The sequence below is a fragment of the Aquarana catesbeiana genome, linkage group LG06 (genome assembly GCF_042186555.1).
Source record: "Aquarana catesbeiana isolate 2022-GZ linkage group LG06, ASM4218655v1, whole genome shotgun sequence".
Taxonomy (NCBI): Eukaryota; Metazoa; Chordata; class Amphibia; order Anura; family Ranidae; genus Aquarana; species Aquarana catesbeiana.
Window position 1 is genome coordinate 393,806,262 of NC_133329.1, and position 24,750 is coordinate 393,831,011.

At 45.5% G+C, this 24,750-nt stretch overlaps 1 protein-coding gene and 1 pseudogene across 1 annotated transcript in view; one reads left to right on the plus strand and one right to left on the minus strand.

The window, feature by feature from the left end:
- NHEJ1 (non-homologous end joining factor 1) overlaps nt 1-24,750 on the minus strand; it is a 231,936-nt gene that overhangs the window by 84,702 nt on the left and 122,484 nt on the right. The window lies entirely within an intron of this gene.
- On the plus strand, nt 17,705-17,769 carry LOC141101899 (U4 spliceosomal RNA; annotated as a pseudogene).

A 24,750-nucleotide genomic window follows, 5' to 3' on the forward strand; every position in this document is an offset into this window, starting at 1 on the left:
ACACCAGCAGATGACATGGCTCCATAAACCATCACTGACTGTGGAAACTTCACACTGGACCTCATGCAACTTGGATTCTGTGCCTCTCCAGTCTTCCTCCAGATTCTGGGACCTTGATTTCCACATGAAATGCTAAATTATCCACAGTCGTGATGATATGGTCTAAATTGAGTGCAATTTCAGCCCTTGAACAGGCTCCTAAACAGCATCCAAGTAGGATCAAGTCGCAGGGCAAAGTCGTACGACTTTGCTGTCGGAGCAGAGTGAACCGAGCCTAATGCAGCTGTCACATCTAAGAATTGGTAAGCTGCAATACAATATGTTTGCTTTTGGATTTAATACTAATTGGAGTTGTACTTTAACGTGAAACAGGACAAAGAGAGGCCACGAAATTGGGTGACCCCATAGACAGTGTACACATCCTGAAATCCTGGGAGTGGAGATAATTCCCAGACATGCAACAGTATAAAGAGGGAGGCTGAGATATCTCGGTTATGAAAATAGACACTTATTAAAGTTAATATCAACTCAATCCAAATATATTCAAGGTCAACGCAGTGAGTGGAAGGTAACGCTTTACGCCAGCTGAGCAAATACAGTGAGGTCATTCCCTTAGTTTGTAAAAAAAAAAAAAAAAAAGGAATTCTCCAGAAATGATTTTATTAACTTGAAAGCAGTGAGACGTTTCATGTCATGCCTACAAGACATCACAGGTCTTTCTGAGGAAACGTTTTCTTTCCAGATTTGGAAAGCCCTTGTAGGAGAGGAAAAAAGTTGCAGAATGAAGGCTGGTCCTTACATAATAGAGAAATATTGCTACATGATGTTCAACACAATAAAGAGGAGCAGGGCTTTTTTTCAGTAGGAACTAGGGGGGAACTCAGTCCCACCACCTCTGGCTCAGGTCTTCTGCTCCCTGCTCACCACTATCACTTAGTAACACAGAAGTCCACCTTTGCAGGTTATCAGTTTAGATTTAAACAGTAGGTCTGGTGCTAGAATTATTGCTCTCGCTCCGACGATCGCAGTGATACCTCACATGTGTGGTGCGATCACTGTTAACATATGAGTGCGGGACCCACGTCTGTTTGCCCCTGTGTGTGAGCAGGGGGTGACGAGGGCGCTTAAAATATTTTTTATTATTATTTATTATAAAATTAATTTCTTTTTTTTTTTTTTTTTTACAAAAAAAATAAATTGATCACTTTTATTGCTGTCAAAAGGAATCCCTTTTGACAGCACTAGCAATTATAGGTACTCTTTATGGAGAGATAGGGGTCTATTAGACCCCCCCCATCTCTCCTCAGGGCTCCAATGCAGCTGATCAGACACAGATCGGCTGCTTCACTGGCCGCTATGCTACCAGTAAACAAAGAGCCGGAACCGGAAGTGACGACATAGTCAACGCTCACCGGTTCTGATGTCACACAGAGGGAGGAACAGCTTTAGTTCCTCTCGCTGTGAGGCCGAACATGGATGCCGCCGGCCGCATCGTTCCCGGCCTCTCCCAATTGCTCGGGAGAGACCGGTAATGGCGGTAGGAGGGGGTGGTGAGACCCCCTTCCGCCACCTGTAAAAGTGTTCCAGCGGCTACCCAGCCGCTCGGGAATACTTTTACAAGAGAATCGCCGGCTGTGAAGAAAATGACACTGGGATCATGGTTGTAGCCATATACTGTATGCATGGTATAACCACCTCCCTACCAGGACGTACATACACAGTGGCCAGTAGGGAAGTAGTTAGAAAAAAACTGTGAGCCTTTAATATCTACACAGAAGTTCTCAAAAAAGATCACTTATCCAGCGCTTAGGAAAATTATTAATGAGGTAGAACAGCAGCCGCTATAGTGAAAACATTTCTAAAAAGGGGAAGCAATCAAAACTACAGTTTGAAATATTTTCAATCAAAAAGTAATCTTTCAAAACTTCAGCAGCGCTAAAGATTTTAAATGGAAGCTCGATAGTCTATATATTCAGCTAAAACCAGAAAACCATAGTCCTTTGCATATAAAAGTTCATCAGTGATTCATCTGTTGTTTAAAACATTCGACCATCGATACATCTAGTGCTTAGGATCCCTCTAGGAATTGCACTCACCAGATTAGGCCTATTGATAAAGACGGATTCACGAAACGCGTCTAGGTGCACCACACGGCTTACCTTACAGGTCATTCGTTTTGGTTTCTCCCCAGGAACCACCACGGACGATTACAGCTCTCCGACAGGTGGTGAGATTGACAGAACTGAATGTACCATGCCACCATTCATTGGATGCCTTATTTTATTATTCGTTTGTAAGTACAATGTATTAAGGGAAGGGGGTTCTTTTGGATATTAAAAGCTTTACAGTTTTACACTATGAGGCTTCCTCTCTCTTTACTTGCCCGAGTATTAAGGATAGCTTTCAGCTGACTGGATCTGGGTGAATCAGATGACATGAGTACTGGTTTTCATATCTTCTGATCGATCATTGTTGATTGGATGGATGTTCGTTTGGCAGCGATCGTAACCACTTCACACCATGAGGCTTTTGATTGATCTTTCTGGTGAGTGCAATTCCTAGAGGGATCCTAAGCACTAGATGCATCGATGGTCGAATGTTTTAAACAACAGATGAATCACTGATGAGCCTTTAATATCGCTTTAAATCTGACCTCCGGCCTTCCCTTCAGTCTTGCACCGTTGTACCGGCTCCTCTTCTGGACTGAAATTGCTTACTCTGATTTCACTGCACACTGTGAGCTTCTCACACTGTGCATTAGAACCTGCAGCAAATCAGATAGAGCCTGCCTCCTGGCTGGAGGACATCCAGCATCATCTGGCGCTTTCATCCCCAGGCTGACTTTCCCCAGCCCGCCTCTTTCATTCATTGACTTTCAAGCCTTTCAATCATGGAGGTGCAATATCATATGTGGGCTTTACCTTGAGCCTGCCTAAGAGTGCCCTCTCCTCTAGACTGGCATATACTTACAAGGCAACTCTTCCCAAGAGCCAGCTCACTGCTTCAGGCTCAGTTCATACTGCTCATAAAAAGTATTGAAAACGAGGCTTAAAAGACCCATGTCTTATGTGTATATATATATCTCTATCAAATGGAGTCTATCATTCAGCCCTTAGGCATATGTAAAAAAGCATCCCAAACAGAGGGGGGAAAAAAGAAAAAGAGGGCTTAGTGAATGATAGATTTACACATCACGTATAACCACTTTATTCTGGTAACAAAAGTTTAAAACATGGTAAATGACTATGGTCTTTAATTTAAGGACTTACTAACATGTAATTTGGCTAGCCACAATGGGGCGAGCCAAAGAATTCACACACATGTAGGACAATAACAACATAAAACATGTAACAATTAACTAAAAAGCGCTCGGACGCCAGGTATATTGGGACAGGTTGTATCCACTCGGTCCTTGCCGATATGTCAGCTAATATTGTGACTATGTGGAACAAACAAGTACCAACCCCCTGGAGGCTCGAGCCATAAAGGGGAGGAGGAGAGTAAAAGTGGGCAAGGGAGAGGCCAAGGGTAATAGCCAGTCACAGATCCAGAGGTAGGGCTGTAAATATGCCAATGTTATGAGGACCTATAGTCCATAAGATAAAAACACAGCAGTATGAATTTACCTCTAGTGTAGCTTGATAGCAATGCGTCCTTTAACGATGTCCCCTGCATGGAGTCAACCTAGCCAGAGGACTTATAACGCTTGGTTTTAAGTGTACGAGAAAAGGATTCACCACTCCTGTGGATTACTCAGTCCGTATCTGTATAGGCGTACTGCATCTTCCTCATATGGCACAAAGCGTGACATCCGTATATCCTGGTGAGGTAAGAAAACCATCCAGTGGATTGTTACTGATGTACCTTAAAGTTGCCGCTTCTCCATAAACAGAGGCACATGCAGATCTACACAGGCCGAACCTCGTCTCCTTCCATTGTGGCGTTCATGTGAGAAAAACTCTCCATCTACTTCCTGGTAGACTCGACCCAATCAAATGGGGGATACGATCATGACATCATGGCGTCTGGGCAGAAATGACGTCAACGCGCTTCGCAATGCTATTGCTTAGCTTCGTCTGGATGTTGAACGGAACGTACAAGAGCTCCTTTTAACATAGTCCACCCTCGTAAGTATCCGCCCCTAATTCACAACATTTTAAAGATGACTCACATGTGATGAAAAGAAGAGAGATGCTCAGATTTATGTCTATTATTAAACAGGTCATTTAATGCATTCTTAACAGTTTTTCGGGCTTCTAAATCTGTAGTGTTCTGTGGATACTCTCTATGTATCCACCTGTATATGGATTTTCATGTTGTTTAATGGTTTATTTAACTGGAGACAGGGGGAATGAAAGACATTCACACACATACATGAAAGGACAGAGACATAATGATATAATAATCATAATAATCATATTATAGTAACATAGCCAGGTTGTGGGGACTTAGTGATGAAAAGCTTCAGTGAAATCCAGGGGTTAAAAACTAAAGCCTAAGGATGAAAAAAAGAATAAATCTAAAGAAAAATCCATTTGTTACGTCTCAAGAAAAGGTTGTAAATTCAATTCACTGTTAAGGCCTTTAGGCACCAGAGAGCCTAATCTAAAAATCCACTATTTTTCCTTTTGGAGTAAGATCCGATCAAAGTCGCCTCTCCTTGGTGGAAGATTTTGTGAATATATACCTTTGACCCGCATGCCTTCCAGGTTTCTTCTATGGCATTGAATGAAATGTCTTGCCAAAGGTCTTTCAGTGTTCTTTTCAGCTATTTTGTGTTCGCCTATTCGTATTCTTAGTTGGCGTTTAGTTTACCCTATATACATTTTGTCACGAGGACACGTTAACATGTATATAACTCTGGTCGTGGCACAGTTAATAAGATCACTGATCTGAAAATTCTGTTTCTTTTATGAATCACAAAAACAGTTCTATCAACATAGGGGCAAACCTGGCAGTGTCCGCAAGGGAACATGCATTTACTTCTTGGATATTGTGATAGCCAGGTGGTCTCTGTTGTTTTCGTAAATTCAGATCGTATTAAGGGGTCACCCAGATTTTTGGCCCTTCTGACTACCATCTTAGGGGTTGGTCCCACTATTTTGGCTATCCCTGGTGAGTTCGTTAATATCCCCCCAGTGCTTGTGGAGACTGTATCCCACTGTCCCCCGTAGTTATTATTCTCACGGGTCCCTGGCTCCTGTATTACAGATTTAGATGATTTCTCTAAAAAGTCAGAACGATCACGACAAGCTGCCTTTTGTTTAGCCCTTCTAAGTTGTTTATGGGAGTAACCCCTTTCTCGCAATCCTTTATAGAGATCATCACTCTCTTGTCTGTAATCTGTCAAGTTTGAGCAGTTGCACTTGATGCGGAGGAACTGGCCTTTCGGTATACCATCTTTTAGCCATTTTGGATGATGGCTGTCTACCCTTAGCAGCGTATTTGACGCTGTCTCCTTGCGGTATGTACTGGTCACTAAGGCGAAGTGCTTAACCCCGATCCATAGGTCGAGAAAGGAAATCCGCACTTTGTCACAGGTGAGTCTAATATTTCAGTCATTGTCATTTAACACACCAATGAATTATTTTAATGACTCAACATCGCCTCTCCAGATCATCAATACATCGTCGATGTACCTGAGCCAGGTATGTACGTGGCCCAGGTTCATCGGTGAGGTAAAGACCAGGTCCTCCTCCCAGAGCCCCAGATGCAAACATGCATAGGCCGGGGCCCATGGGGCTCCCATGGAGGTACTTTTGGTCTGGTGGTAAAACCTGGAGAAGAACTGGAAAAAGTTGTTGTCAAGGGCGAAAATCAACAGGTCCACCAGAAATTCATTCTGGGACCCACATTCGCGGTAATGTCTTTCAAGGAATGTTCCCACAGCCTCAGTTACCAATTTATGCGGGACTAATGTGTAGTAGCGCTCCCAAACCGCCCCTGCCCATTCCAATGAATGGGCAGCACTTCCGAAGTGCCGTAACATGGGCATTTTTAACCCCTTCTTTGGCCACTAGCGGGGGTAAAAAAAAAAGCCCCGCTAGGGGCCGAAAAGCACCGCTTAGACAGCGGTAAAGCTGGAACGAGCTGCGCTTTACCGCTAACGCACGGGTGGCCCCAGTGTGAAAGGGTTAGGGTTGTTGAGAGGTGTACAGATGTTTTCAGGAAGCCATGTAAAGCACCCTGCAAGCTCCTCCCCCCAGCCACGATCTGCCTACATTGCACAGAGAGGCACAGACAAAAGGGTATGAAATGAAAACAAAAAGGGTTTTTTTTTCCTATATATATTATATTTCATATTATATTTTAGGCAAAATGAATGCAGATTAAACTTTAGCTTTAAAACTGAACTCCAGGCAAACAGCCTGATACACAGATGAAATACATATACTATTTGTCCAGGCAAAGGATTTGTATTTCTGTCCATCCAGTCCTAAAACCTATGAAGACCTGCTGCATGCACAGCAATGCCATGTATTTGCTACACTTGACTAAAACTTACAGGTCTTGTTCCTCCCCCAGCTAGTTGCGACACCCCTTGATAAAGTCACGTGTGTAGTGACGAAACGCATCGGGGCTGCGTCTGTGATGTCATTGCGCGTGATCAGGAAGTAGAGAGTGTACCGATGGGGACACAAGGCTGAGTACCTGCGGATGTTTGAGTGATTCAGAGGAATCTCACCCCAACCACACAAGCGAACCACCTGTGTGCACCAGGAATAATGCATCTGTAAATGTGAATTTGATTGCTAAATTTTAATAAACGATAGTGTTTTATACAGTTAAACACTATGTCAACTTTTTCCTTACCCTTATGATACATACCTATGCGGATTGCCATATAAGGGACTAGAAGTCCAGCTCCTCTGTAGATCAGAAGGCGTGCTCTGTGAAATGTGTGACACAGCAGTGCTACCCACAGGACATAGTGACTACGTGTCAGAGAATTCAAGGAAGGAAATGTGTGGGATCTTCACAAAGTAAGTTTATAAACTTCAAGATTGTTCAGGGTAACAGGAGTAAGGCTGGCCTATACATGGTCGAATTTCGAATGAATTTTCTTTTGAAAATCAGAAATGTAGTGCCTTTTGTGATCTGATGGTGCCACCATTGATTTCGAAATTCAACCAACCAAGCCTTCAATTTCACCTCGTGTTGCTAAAGAAAATAATTTTTGTGGCTGGAAATCTTTTCTTTCCGGGAATTTTCTTTTCTTGCACTCATGCGCATTTCTTTTTCGAATACATTTTTTGCACGATTCTCCCATCGTTGATTAGAAAATCGTTTGTTTTTCAAAAAATTCCCAACATGCCCGACTACTCAAATTTGATGGCCGCACGAAAAATGGCTGTTGCTGCAGCCCACTAATGGTGCAAAATTCGAACGAAAATTCTTAGATAAGATTTTCGAAAAAAAATGATTTCGAAATTCGACCCATCTATGGCCTGCCTAAGCTAGAAATAAATTAAATACAATGTGGAAGTGAATATAGGATTTTACATTTTGACCACAGATATGCTTTAAAGTGGTTTCCAAGCCTGGGTTCACACTGCCGCGACTTTGAATCCGACATCCCTGTGCAACTTCATTGCGGCTTGCATACGACTTCTTTAACAGAAGTCAATGCAAGTCGTATTGAACTCGCACCAAAAGTAGTGCAGGAACCTTTTTCTAAGTCGGAGCGAATTGAGTCACACCGATTGGAACGGTTCCGTTGCCGATAATGGGGCACGACTTTGAACTCTCAAGTCGCATGACAAGTCGCGGCAGTGTGAATCAGGGTTTGCAGTAAGGTAAAAAAAAACCTTCAGTATGCAGCTCCCCCTAATACTTACCAGAGTCTGACTGCAATCCAGCGATGTGCACGAGAGCAGCTACTCTCCCGGATCTCTGTCTCTCCTCATTGGCTCAGAGACAGCAACAGGAGCGCTGTTGTCAATCACAGCCAGTGAGGAGGGAGCGGGGGGGCAGGGCCAAGCCCCATTCTGTGTGTCTTATGCTCACAGAGAGTCGGCTCGGGAGCGAGCACGCACAAATGCCCCCATAGCAAGCGGCTTGATCTGGGGGCATTCAGCAGGACGGAGGAGCCCAGAGCGCTGGCGGGGGACTCGAGAAGAGAAGGATCGGGGCTGCTCTGTGCAAAACCATTACACAGAGCAGGTAAGTATAACCTGTTCTTTTTGTTTTGTTTTTGAACTTTAATTTCTGTATTTTATATCTGTCGGAAGTTCACCTTTGAGCTTTGAAATAATACAATTAGGGGTAGACTGATTATCGGAGTGGCGGAATTTTTTCAAAGTATCAGTATTGGCCAGAAACGTACCAATATTACCAATATTGCTTCAAGTTGTTGTTTTCAATACTTTCAAGTGCAGAGGATGAGCTTGGAGTCTTATAGACCCCAGATCTCTCCATAAAGAGTACTGTCACAAAGAGGTTACATTCCTTGTGACAGCAATAAAAGTGATTAAAAAAATTAAAAAATTTAAAAGGACAGTGTAAAAAAGAAAAACTTTACATGTAAAAAATATCGGCACCTGATATCAGCTATTGGCCTGAAAAAACGGTATTGTATCGGCCCTGAAAAAACAATATCGATCAACCCCCAAATACAATAGCTTGATCGCGTATGTACGACTAGGGCAGGGCAATCCCTACATACAGGCCCGGCAGGGACCCTTGTTCTCTGTAAGTGATCTGCTCAGTTATGGGCACTTTCTGACATCGCATACTAAAGCTTAAAGCCATCACGTCTATATTTAGGAACAAGAGGAAAGTGTAAGCTATTTTAGAAAAACGCTGAAATATCAATGTAATTTATGCCCGGAGGAATCCACAGGCAAAGCTCTGTGACAAGGCGTAAATCACACGCCAACATGGCAGCAAAGAGCAGGCCGTGCTTCCAGGAGAATACGTCTGATCTGCCTCCAAGGAGTCTGCAGCAGCAGGCGGGAAGGTGAAAGGTGGCGGACTTGTCACCGGCAAACAATGGAGAAGGTTATACACAGGACACACGCGTGTCATGGCTTCCGTTCTGCTCTCAGCCACTTCTCAGCTGCCAGTTCTCCTGTAATTTCTTTCACTTTTACTGTACTGGGAGCAGCCAGGATTCCCAAACCAGGCGCGGCTCAGCATGACAAAACCAGGCAAGTCTGAAAACTTGGAGTGAAGTGGTAAATAAGATTTATGGTTTTCACTCTCTAACCCAGGGATAGGCAACCTTTGAGAGGTGGAGATCTACCTGTACAACATAAAAGAGATCAGCGCCACCAGGATTCAGCGCCGTTTATTTTTCCCCCGCTCTCTATCCTGACGATCCCCCACAGCAGCCGGCAGGAGAGGAGGGGAAGCCAATGAAGCTGCAAGGGGGGGGGGGGGGGGGGGTGCAGCAGCAGAATGAAGGGGAACCTGGACAGGAGGGGCAGCAGGGAATTGTATTTTCCACCTGTTGCAGCTAAATGCCGGCAGGAGGAAGAGGAGGAGAAGCTGCCTTCAGTAAATGCTGACCCAGCCGCCCTCCCGTCCAGGTTCCAGGGGTCGGCAAGGAAAAGACGCGCTCTATCCAACACTTGCCCGCGATTGACGGGTCGATCGATGGGTTGCCAACCCCTCGTAACCTGTGCTAGAGATTAAAACAGTCTCACTAGGTGTCAAAGCAGAACTTCACACATGGAAACAAAGTTTTTCTCGACTGGTTCCTACCCCTCCCTCTTCCACATCTGGAGAATGTTCCCTCACTTCTGCAAAAGTTTTGTACTTTTAGGCCTCGTTCAGCCAGGCGTAGTACAGCGTACACCCTTGTGAGGGTCGTTTTTACCCGCATGGAGATGCACGGGTCTTCTGTGCACCCCCCTGTGCAGACAGTACCATTCATGTCAATTGGGATGTGAAACAGGACTAAAGATCTGTCTACTGCACTCAAGTACCCAGATGTCTGATGACTCTTTCTATTAACGTTTCTCTTCCAACCAATTATTATTATACAGGATTTATATAGCGCCACCAGTTTGCGCAGCGCTTCACAACCTTAGCGCAAACAGTACAGTTACAATACAGGAGGAATCAGAGAGCCCTGTTTTTTAGTGCTTAAGGGTCAAGTCATACAAAAAGTAATAACTGTGGGGGATGTGCTGATGAAGAAAATTAAAGTACAGTTGTTAGGTCGAGGCAGGATAGGCTGAAGAAAAAAGGTTTCAGGGATCGCCTAAAAGTGGAAAAAGTTGGAGCTAGTCGAACAGATTGGGGTAGGGAATTCCAAAGGATAGGAGAGGCTCAGGAAAAGTCCTGGAGGCAAGCATGGGAGGAGGGGACGAGAGAGCTAGAGAGCAGGAGGTCTTGAGAGGAACGAAGAGAATGACTTGGTTGGTACAGTACCTGACCGCGAGAATGTGTTTCCAGCGCGATCCTATTGCGCTTGTTCTCGGCGACAGGGTACTGTACATCTCGCGCTGGCTCGCGCATCGGGAAAGGAAAACTGTGTTTTTTCCTTTCCTGATGAGCGACAAGCATTGCTGACAGGTGTCTGGTATGAATCATGAGGGGGAACACTGCGCAAATTTTAAATAAAAAACCGGCATGGGTTCCCCTCCAGGAACATACCAGGCCCTTAGGTCTGGTATGGATTTTAAGGGGAACCCCCTACCGGGTGATGTTACCCATGACCCCGCCCCATTATGACGTCACAGTCCCGGGGCATGATGGGACTGTGACGTCATAAGGGGCGTGGTCACCAGGTGACAGGAGAGGAGAGAATAGGAGAGGTTCAAAAACAGAACCTTTGGGGACCCAGACAGAGAAAGGAAGAGGAGAGGAGGAAGTAGAGTTGTAGGTGACACTGAAGGTGCGGTGAGATAGGTAGGATGAGAGCCATTGAAGAGCACAGTCATGGAGACCAAAGGAGTAAAGTTTTTTGAGGATGAGAGCCAATAGGTAAGCGCTTCACCTTGCTGCCTTCCTAGGACTGGGGTAGTCCAGAAAGAAAAGGCTCACCAGCATAGCGCATTACCTTTTATTACTAAACTGTAGGAATTATTATGCTCACAAACCAGTGTAAATACATGCTCATCAATAAAGTCCAAAAATGGAAACACCAGTAACGGTGGTGTGACCTGGCTCTGAAGAAGAGGGGACACCAACTGAAATGCGTTAGCCTCTGTAGACCTGCGTGGCTTTTCCCTGTGTTAGGGAGCTTGTGCAGCGGTCCTGGTGTTACGTTTTCTGAACTGTATTGAGGAGCATGTTTTTACATTGGTTTAGGAGTATAATAATTGTTCCATTTTAATAATAAATGTTGTTTAAAAGGTAATGCGCTAGGCTGGTGCATCTTCTTTGTTTTCCCAGCCCAGGATGTATCTTTACCAAGCTGCACTCTCCCAAATTATTCTTCAAGACCTTCTCAACCAAACAATGGTCAATGAGGGTTGGTAAGTGCTCTTACATGTGAGTTTTCGAAGAGGAGTTCTTGAAGACTCATTTGGAACAGCGTGGCTTTCCATATAGACGTTTTATGTTTATGATGGAGGTTAGCCAACAGCTTTATTTGTGACTCACAGGCATATGCAAGTTGAAAGAGATGTGGTACTAGTATGTAATTACCCATGATGGTTCCCTAGTGTTGAATATGCTTGAACCTGTTTATGGGAAAGAATACAGAGGTAGCAACCATGATGGTTTATATAGGTCTGCTGCTTTAACGTCTTCCCACCCAGCCTTGGCAACCCTTTAATATGGTCTTTATGTCTGAGGGGGGCTTCCCGATCATGACTGCCTATCACTTTCACAGTGATCACATGACTCGTTAGTGGGGAGCGGGAGCTCTCTTTGATAGCTCAGTCTAGGTGCTGAGAGCGCTCAGTGAAACACTGGCCACATTGTGACGCATATGTGGGCGTTAAAGCCCACTGTTTTGCTGATGCACATACATTTTTTGCCGGCTGCAACAGGTTAATGTGCAATTCCACGATTACATTCACTTTAACCACTTGCCGCCCGCCACCGTCAAATGACGGCGGGACGGTGCGGCTCTCATTCTGGGTGGACATCACACGACGGCGCCCCAGAACAGGCGCGCAATCGTAGCCGCGCCATGTTCCTAGGACACAGTGTGACTCCAATCTCTGTAAAGAGCTGATGACACGGCTATTTGACCATGTAATCGGCTGTGTCCAATCACAGCCAGTCACATGTAAATGCGGAAGTGCCGTTGACAGAGTGTGTGGTGTGGAGTGCCGATCAGCAGTATCTCCTCGCAGGGGAGACCAGGGCAGTGCCCATTAGTGTCACCAATGTCCATTAGTGCCCCCAGTCAGTGCCCATCAGTGACACCAATCAGTGGCCATTAGTGATGCCAGTCAGTGCAGCCTCTTAGTACCCATCAGTGCCTCCCATCAGTGCCCATCAGCGCCGCCTATCAGTGCCGCCCATCATTGCCCACCAGTGCCGCCTATAGGTGCCCACCAGTTCCACCTATCAGTGCCGCCTATCAGTGCTCATCGGTGCCACCTATCAGTACGGCATATTACTGCCTCCTCATCAGAGCCACCTAATCAGTGCCCATAAGTGCTGCCTCATTAGTGCAGCCTCATCAGTGCACATCAGTGAAGGAGAAAAACTACTTATTTACAAAATTTACTGACAGAAACTTTTTTTTTTCAAAATTTTCGGTCTTTTTTTTTGTAAAAAATATAAAACTCAGTAGTGATTAAATACTACCAAAAGAAAGCTCCATTTGTGTAAAGAAAAGGATTAAAAACTAATTTTGGTACAGTGTTGTATGACCGCGCAATTGTCATTAAAAGTGCGACAGCGCTGAAAAATGGCCTGGGCAGGAAGGGGGTGAAAGTGCCCTGTATTGAAGTGGTTAAATAGTTTGTTTGGGCCAAGCTGGCCCAAACAAACAATTTCCTTTACCAAGTGCTGCGGCCGCTGTCAGTGCTATATAAAACTGTACAATTACAAAGCTTCCTCTGAAGAGAGGTAGAGATTGTGACATCATCTGCCTGCCTCACCACTGCAGCCAATCAAAGGAAGCCTTCGGCCTTCCCCTGTCAGCTGGTCACACAGTGATCAGGACACTGTGGCTGCTCATCCATTCTTTTCTTGTGACTGTGTTGTGTGTTAAGTGGGCGCTTTCTCATGGACTATATGCGCTCTTTCAAATTTTATTTTGTGAGTATATAAATACGGTATTTATCGGTGTATAACACGCACCTTAACTTTAAGAGGGAAGTTTCAGGAAAAAAACGTACATTTTAAAATAAGGGTCAGTGTTCTGCACCCTCACCAGTGCCCATCAATGCAGCCTGATCTATGCCCATCTGCAGCCTGTAATGGGCCCATTATTGCAGCCTGTTTAGTGCCCATCTGCAGCCTCTAACATGCCCATCTTCAGGGGGAAAAGGTGTGTGTTATACGCCGATAAATACAGTATGTTGTTTTTTTTAATAAAGCCCTTTGACCCTTTTACTACACCAGAGGTCTGTGCTGTTTTCTCTCTTCCCTCCCTTTTGCAGGTATAGCTACATAAAACATTAAAAATAAGTGCCTATATTGTTAAACTCCAGTAATGCACTTTCTCATCCTGCTCTGCACATGCTCAGTTGCTCTCTATTCTTGGCACTGTGCCTAAAATCAGAGCCACTAGAGCTGGGGTCTCAAACTGGCGGCCCTCCAGCTGTTGCAAAACTACAAGGGTGACAATTACAAGTATGACTCCCACAGTTAGAGGCATGCTGGGACTTGTAGTTTCGCTACAGCTGGAGGGCCGCCAGCTTGAGCCCCTGCACTAGAGGCTGATCAGCTGACATTTTTAAGATTTCCCTGTTGCTGAAGGGGGAAGAAAGCAACAGGAATGGCACAGACCTTGCAGAGGGCACACAGATTAGGGAGAGAGAAAAGAAAAGCAGAAGAGGTGACAGGACAAATTCTGTTGCCAGGAAGACACAAAAGAGTTAAAGAGGAGCTCCAGACTGAAAAAAAAATTAAAAGTCACCAGCTACAAATACTGTAGCTGCTGACTTTTAATATAAGGACACTTACCTGTCCAGGGATCCCGTAATGTCGGCACCCCAAGCTGATTCGCCAGTCGGGGGCAGGCGCCGGCATTGTAGGTAAGGTTTCCTACTGCACATGTGCGAGTCGCACTTAGCTTGCTGAATGGTCCCCCCCCTCTTCTGGAACTTGTATGTGTCCCAGAAGGCAGCGGGCGGAAGGTGGAGGGGCCGTAAATTTTGTAGATCGCCAATGGGGACCTTCCCTGGAAGTGGGAGCGAGTACCTGTCAAAACCAGGTATCCGCTCCCCCCCACACCCAAAAAGTGCCAAATGTAGCAGTGGAGGGGGAGGGTGTGAGCAAGCAGAGCTTCCCCTTTTGGGTGGAGCTTCGCTTTAAACTTACATGGATTAGTGTCTTAACTTATCCCTGATATTCTCTCCTTTTTCCCCTCACTGGCAGCCTGTCAACTTCAGTACTGTAAAGCTTCTGCCAGCCTTCCTCTCTAATTGAGCCAAGACGTATAATGAAGCATGGAGATGTTCATCATTTATTTAAGTGACATATAGTTTTTGAGACGAAGGAGGGGGGAGAGATTCCAGTAAGGAAGTGACTGCTCTGGCTTCAACAAAATGGTGGCCTCCAGCAAGAAGAAACTCTCTCTCCTTGTGCAGGGTGACTGGTCTTGTCTGTGTTTACCTCTTTTTCTCATTTTAAATCCTCCCCTGTACCTGAAACTTATAACCTTTAGGGAACAGATGGTCTTTATTGAAGGTGGCAGACCAAAATTGATATTTGAAGAAAACATTTGTGCCCAGAGTACAGCTTTAAAAGAATGAAGACAAGCCTTGGGGGGGGGGGGCATTTGCCCCTTTTCTCATCTCAAATCCTCCCCTGTACCTGAAACATATGACGTTTTGGAGGGTCTTTATTGAAGGCGGCAGACCAAAATTGATATCTGAAGAAGAGAGTTGTGCCCAGAGTTTAGCTTTATAAAAATAAAGAGGCCTGGGGGGGGGGGGGGGGGGGGGGGCGTTTGCCCCTTTTTCTAATTTCAAATCCTCCCCTGTACCTGAAATATATAACCTTTTGGGAATAGACGGTCTCTATTGAAGGTGGCAGACCAAAACTGATATCTGAAGAAAACAGTTAGCTTTAGAAGAATGGCCTGTGGGGGGGGGGGGGGGGACATTTGCCCCTTTTTCTAATTACAAATCCTCCCCTGTACCTGGAACATATAACGTTTTGGGAATAAAATGTCTTTATTGAAGGCGGCAGACCAAAGTTTATATCAGTAGACGTCATTGGTAAAAATCTAAAAGAGAAAGTGCTTGAGGAGAAGACTTCTTTCATGCCGACTGAATTGAGACTACGACCATTCAAACTTGTTGGTCATCTCCTAAACTATGGTTCCTCTGTGATTTAAAAAGAGAGCAGGGATGGAACCCAGAGACCGTAGACAACCCTACGCGTGTGTTGGAATCATTCCGTGCGCCACAACGAAGACACACAAACTGGGATAACACGCCCACGGTGCGACGGCTCACGCCATATAGGGCACAAAGAAGACGATTCTACTGTCACCGCACCTCAAACACCATCCCCACCATAAAACCTTTCCAAGGACTTTCAGATTTGGGAAAACTAACAAGCATTTAATCTCCTCCAAAATAGCCGAGACAAAGGTCAGGAGGACGGTGATGCTTCACCTCCTGACCACAGGCTACCGTCACACTGCAATCAATATTTATTTGCCTTGTCCCCCATGGCCTGTCAGCGGCTCCTTGCCCTGATATGTTTGTTTGTTCTTTGGGGTTAAGAGTCTGGCTCGGTCCAAGGGAAATTTTTTTTTTTAAAAAGAAGCGAAACCCACAAAAGCATCTGGTGAGAAGGGAGCTGTAGCCAAGAGTGTGGACAAACCACGGGCAAGCCACAGACGCATTGGTCATTGGAATAATTACCGGAAAAAGGCACAGAGTCTCCGATGGCAGGAGGGGGGCCCAGGTGCGGTACAGAAAGCCCTAAAATGGTATGTGTCACAGCACAGAAAAGAAGGAGAATCAGTGCAATGAGACGAAATACAAGAATCCATTTTAGGATCAGGTCAAGGGCACAGAACATAGATCTTCATAAGCGGAGCATACAAGGACATCCATAATAACCCCCTTTTTATGGGGAACGGTTAGCAGAAAATGCCATTGCATATAAAATGTATCTTAACAGCCCGTCTGTGTGCGCCTTATTACTAAAGAATTGTGGCAGACAGAAAATTAATGGGTAAGGTTTGAAATATATACAGAAACGTATACAGATTAAATATCAAATTGCTTGCACACGAGCGGCTGTTTTTACTTTCAGCGCTTTGCGGATTCCAAAAATATTAGTAACGTTTTTTTCCGAAAAGGTCTTTTCTCTAAAACAGGATTTAAGGGCAGAGAGTGAAAACTTTGTCTCGCGGTCTTCTTGACCCACCATGAATCACCCCTCCTGAATACCGGTGCTACAGTATCTCACAAAAGTGAGTACACCCCTCACATTCTTGCAAATATTTTATTCTATCTTTTCATGTGACAAAACTGAAGAAATGACACTTTGCTACAATGTAAAGTAGTGAGTGTACAGCTTGTATAACAGTGTAAATTTGCTGTCCCCTCAAAATACCACAGCTCCCTCGGCATTGACCGGGATGCGATGCGGGGACCTCGTTCTAAGGTATTTCATAATGAGCTCATTATGCCTTTGCCTTACAGGGTTTTTGTTTGTTTGTTTTTTGTTTTGCAGGTATACAACCGCTTTAAAGTTCATGTGTGTGTAAAGGCAGGCACCCCAATACTTTTTGTAATATCGTGTATATAGTTTTTGTCATCGATAATAAAGAATTGTTCTATTTCATTTATTTTTGTGGTGTGGATAATGGTTTACAGAGGGTCCAACATTTGTGTCTCAAGGAGTGTCCTACATTGAGTCCCACTGTTGCCACACTCGGTTGTGCTAGTTTGTTCTCTATCACTTTGATGGACAGACCTTTTAAGTTGTATTTGAACCTTTTGGTACGCAGTGGGCTGAGAGAAAAATTAACTAATAGGAAGAGGAAGCCAAGACTCCTGTTACAGTCTCCATAAAATAAAAAATAAAAAGCCTGGAAGGTATGGTGGCATTCAGAGATCTCACCAACATAGTCCTGAAGAGATAGAAGAGGCTATCAGGTGGTTCAATATGGTGGTCTTAATATGATCCTGTGGCAAACCTGCAAAGATTACACCATAAGCACGCTGAAAAAGATTGGGTCTACTGACCTGCCCAGTGGGTATATAACCCCTGCATGATCAGCCACATAGATCTAAAATGTAAATGGAATCTCTAATGTCTCCACGATATACCAAATATCACTAGCAAAATTCCAGTACAGGTGGAGCCTAGTGGAATGGGGCAGCCTCTGGTTTCTTTTATGTCTTGGATTCTCCAACAGTGAGATCTCCCTACTATAAATTACCATCTCAGTTTGTTTGGGGTCTTCCCACACACCTTACAGCTCCTCCTGTTACAGTCTCCATAAAATAAAAGAATAAAAAGCCTGGAAGGTATGGTGGCATTCAGAGATCTCACCAACATAGTCCTGAAGAGATAGAAGAGGCTATCAGGTGGTTCAACTCTCCGGCATCTACCAGAAACTAGAATATCAGTTTTGGGTGGACTGACCCTTTAACACCCGAGCTTTGCGCAGTGGCAGTATCATAGCCAATGAGGTTCAACTGAGGCGTGATTATTGCTAATTGCTTCTCGGCCCTTTGGCTAAGATCGAATCTAGTATCTGTTCTTATCAGTTTCCAGGAGGTGGCGCTTGCTTCTGTCCCTGATCTATGGCGAGATAGAGATGGGATTGCGGTTGCTATGCAAAACCTGCTGGAGTGAAGGTAACCCGGAGCGGTTTGTAGCTGAAAGGGAAGCCTTCTGATGGGGACGGAGAACCATTCGGTCTTGGCGGAGGGTCGGGATCCTGGCCTTCTGGCCTGGATTGGGGCAGCTCTAGCTCTGGACAGTTATTTGGGAGAGAACGCTGGCTCCCCTTGCTCCCACCGGGGGAGCGGCCAGTATTTCCCAAATGTAATTAGGTAGGAGGGACGGAACGACGGTGAAGCCTGATGGCAAGGGCTCTCTCCAAGCTTCCAGAACACCATACCTTTCTGCCTGGGGTGGGGGCTGCTGTGGTCTGGGCTGTGGGTCAGGGCTTTTTCGAAAAGCCAGTGGTGAATGTGCCCCTGAAGTGGCAGTTCAGGGGTGCCGTATGGTCACGGTGTGAAAGCACTTGATTTTATGGCACCATGGTCACTTCACCACAACACACGTTTTTCGCACCTGCCTCTTGGGCCGGGCCTTTTGGCCAGGACCAGGGGAAATTTTTATGCCTGGCCGGAGGGCCGGCCATTGTATAGCACAATGGCCACTTTCACTCTCCCATCTCACTATCTTCCCCACTCTTTCTTTTACCCCTGTTTGTCACCTTTTTGTCCTTTTTTTGGTTGTTTTGTATACACGTTTGTCACTGTGTGGCGAGTAGGGTGTGGGTCCTCGGGCCTACTCTGAAAGTCTTGGGAGGGGGTGGACATAGGCCTTTTGGCTTGGTTCACCCTCTCCTTTGAGGGGTCTCTCTTCGGGAGAGCCCCACTGTACTTGGGTTGGTCTGCTTCGGCAGTCCTTCCAGTTGTGGGGGTCCGCCTGGTTTCGGCCGGATGGACCCTTTGTCTGAGTACCTCAGTCCCTGTCTGGAGCCTAACGCCCCGGGGGATCAGGGTAAGGTCCTTCCCTAGTGGAGGACTCTGTACACCCGTTGCACTTTTTTGTGTTTCACTCTCTATGTGTGGGCACTTTTTTTTGGCACCGGGTGGAAGTTTTTGAGGTGTGTTTTGCACGCCACTGGCTTTTCGATAGAGAGACCCTTTAACACCCGAGAATCCCTAACAACATAAAGCCTCATTCAGCCCCATACTAGCTGGAAAGAAAAAAAAAAAAAAGCTCAAAAGCCATATAGAAGCCCTGTGAGTAATGGGAGTTAAGGAACGAGCCCCTGTAATTAAATAGAACTGCTACAGCAGCCTGTGCCCTCAAACCTGTAACACTGTAACCACTTGAAAAGCAGAGCTACATTAGAGTGCGGGCTGAGCAAGGAATTCCATCATTCCGAGAGCTATGCATTTCAAAAATAAGCCTTCCATGTGCCCAACAAAAAAAAAGAAAGAGAGAGAGGGAGAAACCACAGCTTAATCGTTTTCCGCCACTAGAGGAAGAAGTAAGACGGAGCAAAGCAGTGCGCTTTGAATGAGAGGTAATTAGAGAGAGAGACACATTCCTGGCTAATCCTCTGTGCCAAGGAATCGTACAAGAGGCTGGTTTTTAGGTGTAATGGGCTGAGATCACACAATGTAGATAGCCCGCTGATTGATCCAGCGTCAGCTCACTGACACCTTCAAAGAACCCAGTCTGCACACAGCTATGTTCTTATTCCATGAAATGTGCGAGTACTTTATCTCGTCCTTTATTTACATAACCTTAAAGAAGAACTGGGGTGCGCTACATACATAGTGCAGAGTATAGAGGTGCGCTAGGTACAGAGTTCAGGGGTGCGCTATGTACAGAGTGCAATTCCAGGGGTGCGCTATGTACAGAGTGCAGGGTCTAGGGGTGTGCTACGTACAGAGTGAAGGGTTCAGGAGTGCGTTATGTACAGAGCGCAGGGTTGAGGAGTACGCTACATACAGAGTGCAGAGTTCAGAGGTGCACTCTGTACAGAGTGCAGGGTTGAGGAGCAAGCTACACACAGAGTGCAAGGTTCAGGAGTGCGTTATGTACAGAGTGCAGGGTTTAGGGGTGTGCTATGTACAGTGTGCAACCCAATCCCAACCCTTACCCCCCCCCCCCAAAGCTTCTTCACATCCCTCTCCCCTACTTGGCCCGGCTCTAGTACCTCCATGTGTAGGTGGCTGTGCCTTGCCTTGCAGGGAGATTGTTCTCTCACTCAGATTCTGGAGATCTGTCCCCGCCGTGCACCTATGTAATGAGAGCAAATACCCCTTGAAAATTTCCATTTTGTCATGTTACAATCAAAAACGTAAATGTATTTTATTGGGATTTTATGTAACAGACCAACACAAAAAGGCGTATAATTGTAAAGTTGAAGGAAAATGATGAATGGTTCAAAATTTTTTTTAGAAAAAAGTATGTGAAAAATGTGCATTTGTAATCAGCCCCCAAGTCAATACTTTGTAGAACCACCTTTCACTGCAATTACAGCTGCACGTCTTTTTGGGGATGTCACCGCAGGCCTAAGCTCAAACACACAAATGCGTGTGTGTGTATAGATAGATAGATATATATATATATATATATATATATATATATATATATATATATATATATAGTGGGGATGGAAAGTATTCAGACCCCCTTACATTTTTCACTCTTTGTTATATTGCAGCCATTTGCTAAAATCATTTAAGTTCATTTTTTTTCCTCATTAATGTACACACAGCACCCCATATTGATAGAAAAACACAGAATTGTTGACATTTTTGCAGATTTATTAAAAAGAAAAATTGAAATATCACATGGTCCTAAGTATTCAGACCCTTTGCTCAGTATTGAGTAGAAGCCCCTTTTAATCTAATACAGCCATGAGTCTTTTTGGGAAAGATGCAACAAGTTTTTCACACCTGGATTTGGGGATCCTCTGCCATTCCTCCTTGCAGATCCTCTCCAGTTCTGTCAGGTTCGATGGTAAACGTTGGTGGGCGGCCATTTTTAGGTCTCTCCAGAGATACTCAATTGGGTTTAAGTCAGGGCTCTGGCTGGGCCATTCAAGAACAGTCACAGAGTTGTTGTGAAGCCACTCCTTCGTTATTTTAGCCGTGCTTAGGGTCATTGTCTTGTTGGAAGGTAAACCTTCAGCCCAGTCTGAGGTCCTGAGCACTCTGGAGAAGGTTTTCGTCCAGGATATCCCTGTACTTGGCCTAATTCATCTTTCCCTCGATTGCAACCAGTCGTCCTGTCCCTGTAGCTGAAAAACACCCCCACAGCATGATGCTGCCACCACCATGCTTCACTGTTGGGCCTGTATTGGACAGGTGATGAGCAGTGCCTGGTTTTCTCCACACATACTGCTTAGAATTAAGGCCAAAAAGTTCTATCTTGGTCTCATCAGACCAGAGAATCTTATTTCTCACCATCTTGGAGTCCTTCAGGTGTTTTTTAGCAAACTCCATGCAGGCTTTCATGTGTCTTGCACTGAGGAGAGGCTTCCGTCGGGCCACTCTGCCATAAAGCCCCGACTGGTGGAGGGCTGCAGTGATGGTTGACTTTCTACAACTTTCTCCCATCTCCCGACTGCATCTCTGGAGCTCAGCCACAGTGATCTTTGGGTTCTTCTTTACCTCTCTCACCAAGGCTCTTCTCCCCTGATAACTCAGTTTGGCCGGAGGGCCAGCTCTAGGAAGGGTTCTGGTCGTCCCAAACGTCTTCCATTTAAGGATTATGGAGGCCACTGTGCTCTTAGGAACCTTAAGTGCAGCAGAAATTTTTTTTGTAACCTTGGCCAGATCTGTGCCTTGCCACAATTCTGTCTCTGAGCTCTTCAGGCAGTTCCTTTGACCTCATGATTCTCATTTGCTCTGACATGCACTGTGAGCTGTAAGGTCTTATATAGACAGGTGTGTGGCTTTCCTAATCAAGTCCAATCAGTATAATCAAACACAGCTGGACTCAAATGAAGGTGTAGAACCATCTCAAGGATGATCAGAAGAAATGGACAACACCTGAGTTAAATATATGAGTGTCACAGCAAAGGGTCTGAATACTTAGGACCATGTGATATTTCAGTTTTTCTTTTTTAATAAATCTGCAAAAATGTCAACAATTCTGTGTTTTTCTGTCAATATGGGGTGCTGTGTGTACATTAATGAGGAAAAAAAATGAACTTAAATGATTTTAGCAAATGGCTGCAATATAACAAAGAGTGAAAAATTTAAGGGGGTCTGAATACTTTCCGTCTCCACTGTACATATATATATATATATATATATATATACATACACACTATATTGCCAAAAGTATTGTGACACCTGCCTTTACACGCACATGAATTTTAATGGCATCCCAGTCTTAGTCGGTAGGGTTCACTATTGTTATTATTATTATTATATATTCAATATATTCAATTCTAAGGCCCACCCTTTGCAGCTTTAACAGCTTCAACTCTTCTGGGAAGGCTGTCCACAAGGTCTAGGAGTGTGTCTATGGGAATGTTTGACCATTCTTCCACAAGTGCATTTGTGAGGTCAGGCACTGATGTTGGACGATAAGGCCTGGCTCGCATTTTCCATTCTAATTCATCCCAAAGGTGTTCTATCGGGTTGAGGTCAGGGCTCTGTGCAGGCCAGTCAAGTTCCTCCACCCCAAACTCGCTCATCCATGTCTTTGTGGACCTTACTTTGTGCAGTGGTCCAAATCAGGGTTGGGCTTGGCCCCTTAGTTCCAGTGAAGGGAACTCTTAAGGCGTCAGCATACCAAGACATTTTGGACAGTTTCATGCTCCCAACTTTGTGGGAACAGTGTGGGGATGGCCCCTTCCTGTTCCAGCATGACTCTTGGCACTGATTGGCAGCACTAATGGCACTGATAAGATGCACTGACTGGCACTGATATGTGGCACTGATAGGCAGCATTTAGTGGCACTGATAGATGGTACTGATTGGCAACACTAATTGGCAGCACTAATGGCACTGATAAGATGCACTGACTGGCACTGATATGTGGCACTGATTGGCAACACTGATGGGCACTGATAGATGGTACTGATTGGCAGCGCTGATTGGCACTGATAGACGGCACTGATAGGCAGGGCTGATGGTCACCGATTGGCACTGACAGGTGGCACTGATTGGCATTGATAGGCAGCACTGATTGACACCGATAGAGGAGAGGGGGAGTTTCACATTGAGCGAGACTTGTAAGAGCCACTCGGTGTGTGAAACTGTCAGGTAATGTAACTGCTTGTAGAGAGACCAGCTTTCAAAACTCAGCAGCGATGTCAAGTGTGGGCGGGACTGAGCAGCTATCAAACCCCAGTAAACTGCCTAAAAAGGGGGCGGAGCCACAAATACATAGCAGCCCACCCAGCTCTTATACCATTGGCTGGTATGTGATAGCCGTTTGGTCTCGCACCCGTGACATCATCGCTAAGTTTTGACAGCTGGTCTCTCTACAAGCAGTTACATTACCTGACGGTTTCACACACTGAGCGGCTCTTACCGGCAGCGCGGGCTACACACTCTCTTGGATGCAGCATTTCACAGCAGCCCAGCGGGCAGATCTCAGAAGGCAGCAGGCATTCGGCTACACTAACATGCACGGGGCGATTAGGGTCTGCCCAGGCACACCCCATGCGCACACCTATGCTTCTGGTCTTAGCTCCAGCAGCTGTAGAATACAAATGGCTACACAATGGCTACACAATGGCTTCTGGGAATGGATAGCAGAGGGGAGTGGCAGGCAGAGATGCTGTGTGTGAGTAAGCAGGGTTTCTCTTCTCAGAGCTTCGGGAGTATAGTGATAGCTGTTCTCCCGGAGCTCCATAAAACTGTCAGATTAAAAGTATAACTAAAGGCAAAACTTTTTTTTGCAGTACTGGATAGAGTGGAGAGGGATTAGAACACCTGTCAGTTTTTATTGCTATTGCACCCCCATTATGAAGATTAACCCTCTCAATTTATTCTATTTACCATGTGTTAAACACAAGGCCCACGGACTGAATCCGGCCCTCCAGGCCATTTCATGTGACCCTTGCACCTCTCCTGCAGCTGCGGCACCCCCCCCCCCCTTGTCTCAGCAGTCAGCAGCAGAGAGGAGGTCAGAACTCCTACAGATTCTGCACTTCTCTGTGCAGCCGCAGCACCCCCTCGTCTCCACCTCCCCTGGTCTCAGCATTCAGCAGACTCCGGCAGCTGACTCCTCTGGTCCTCATCCAGACCCTGCACTTTCTACTTCCTAGCTCCACCTCCAGCTTCTTCCCAGCAGCAGCACATGGTAAGGGGGTGCACTGTGAGGGAGTGTGGGAGACTCTTGACTTCTGATGTAAGGGGGGGGGGGGCTCTGGACATCTAGTCTTACAGGTAGAGTACAACTGACACCCCTTTGAGGGTGACCATAATGCTGATGTGGCCCACGATTAAATTGAGTTTAACACCCCTGCTGTTTACCATTACCACTGAAAGTAAAAGAAAATCATACATTTTCGGTTGTCCCCAGAAAAGTAATAGAAGGGCAATCTTCTAATGAGGACACTAGTTCTGGTGTCCTGAGGGTCCCCTAGGATTTGCCTTAATTCGCAAGGATTTCCTCTCACTTCCTGTTTGGCTATGGGACAGGAAGTGAATGGAAATCTCTACAATGGGACACAGATGGCGAACAAAAATCCGACAAGGGTTATAACCCTCTGAAATAAATACAGTGGAACCTTGGTTTACGAGTAATGTGGTTAACGAGCGTTTTGAAAGACGAGCACATTTTTAAAAAAATCCTGACTCAGTTTGCGAGCGTAGTCTCGCAATACGAGCAGGATTCAAGCCAATGGGGTGTGCAGTATCGCATTTGGCCAGAGGTGCGGGGGGCGCCGGTGACACTCGGAACGGTTCAGAGCCGTTTGGAAATACCCAGGATTAACTTGAAAATACTCAGTTCCTGAGTGTTTCCGAGCCTTTCCGAGTTCAG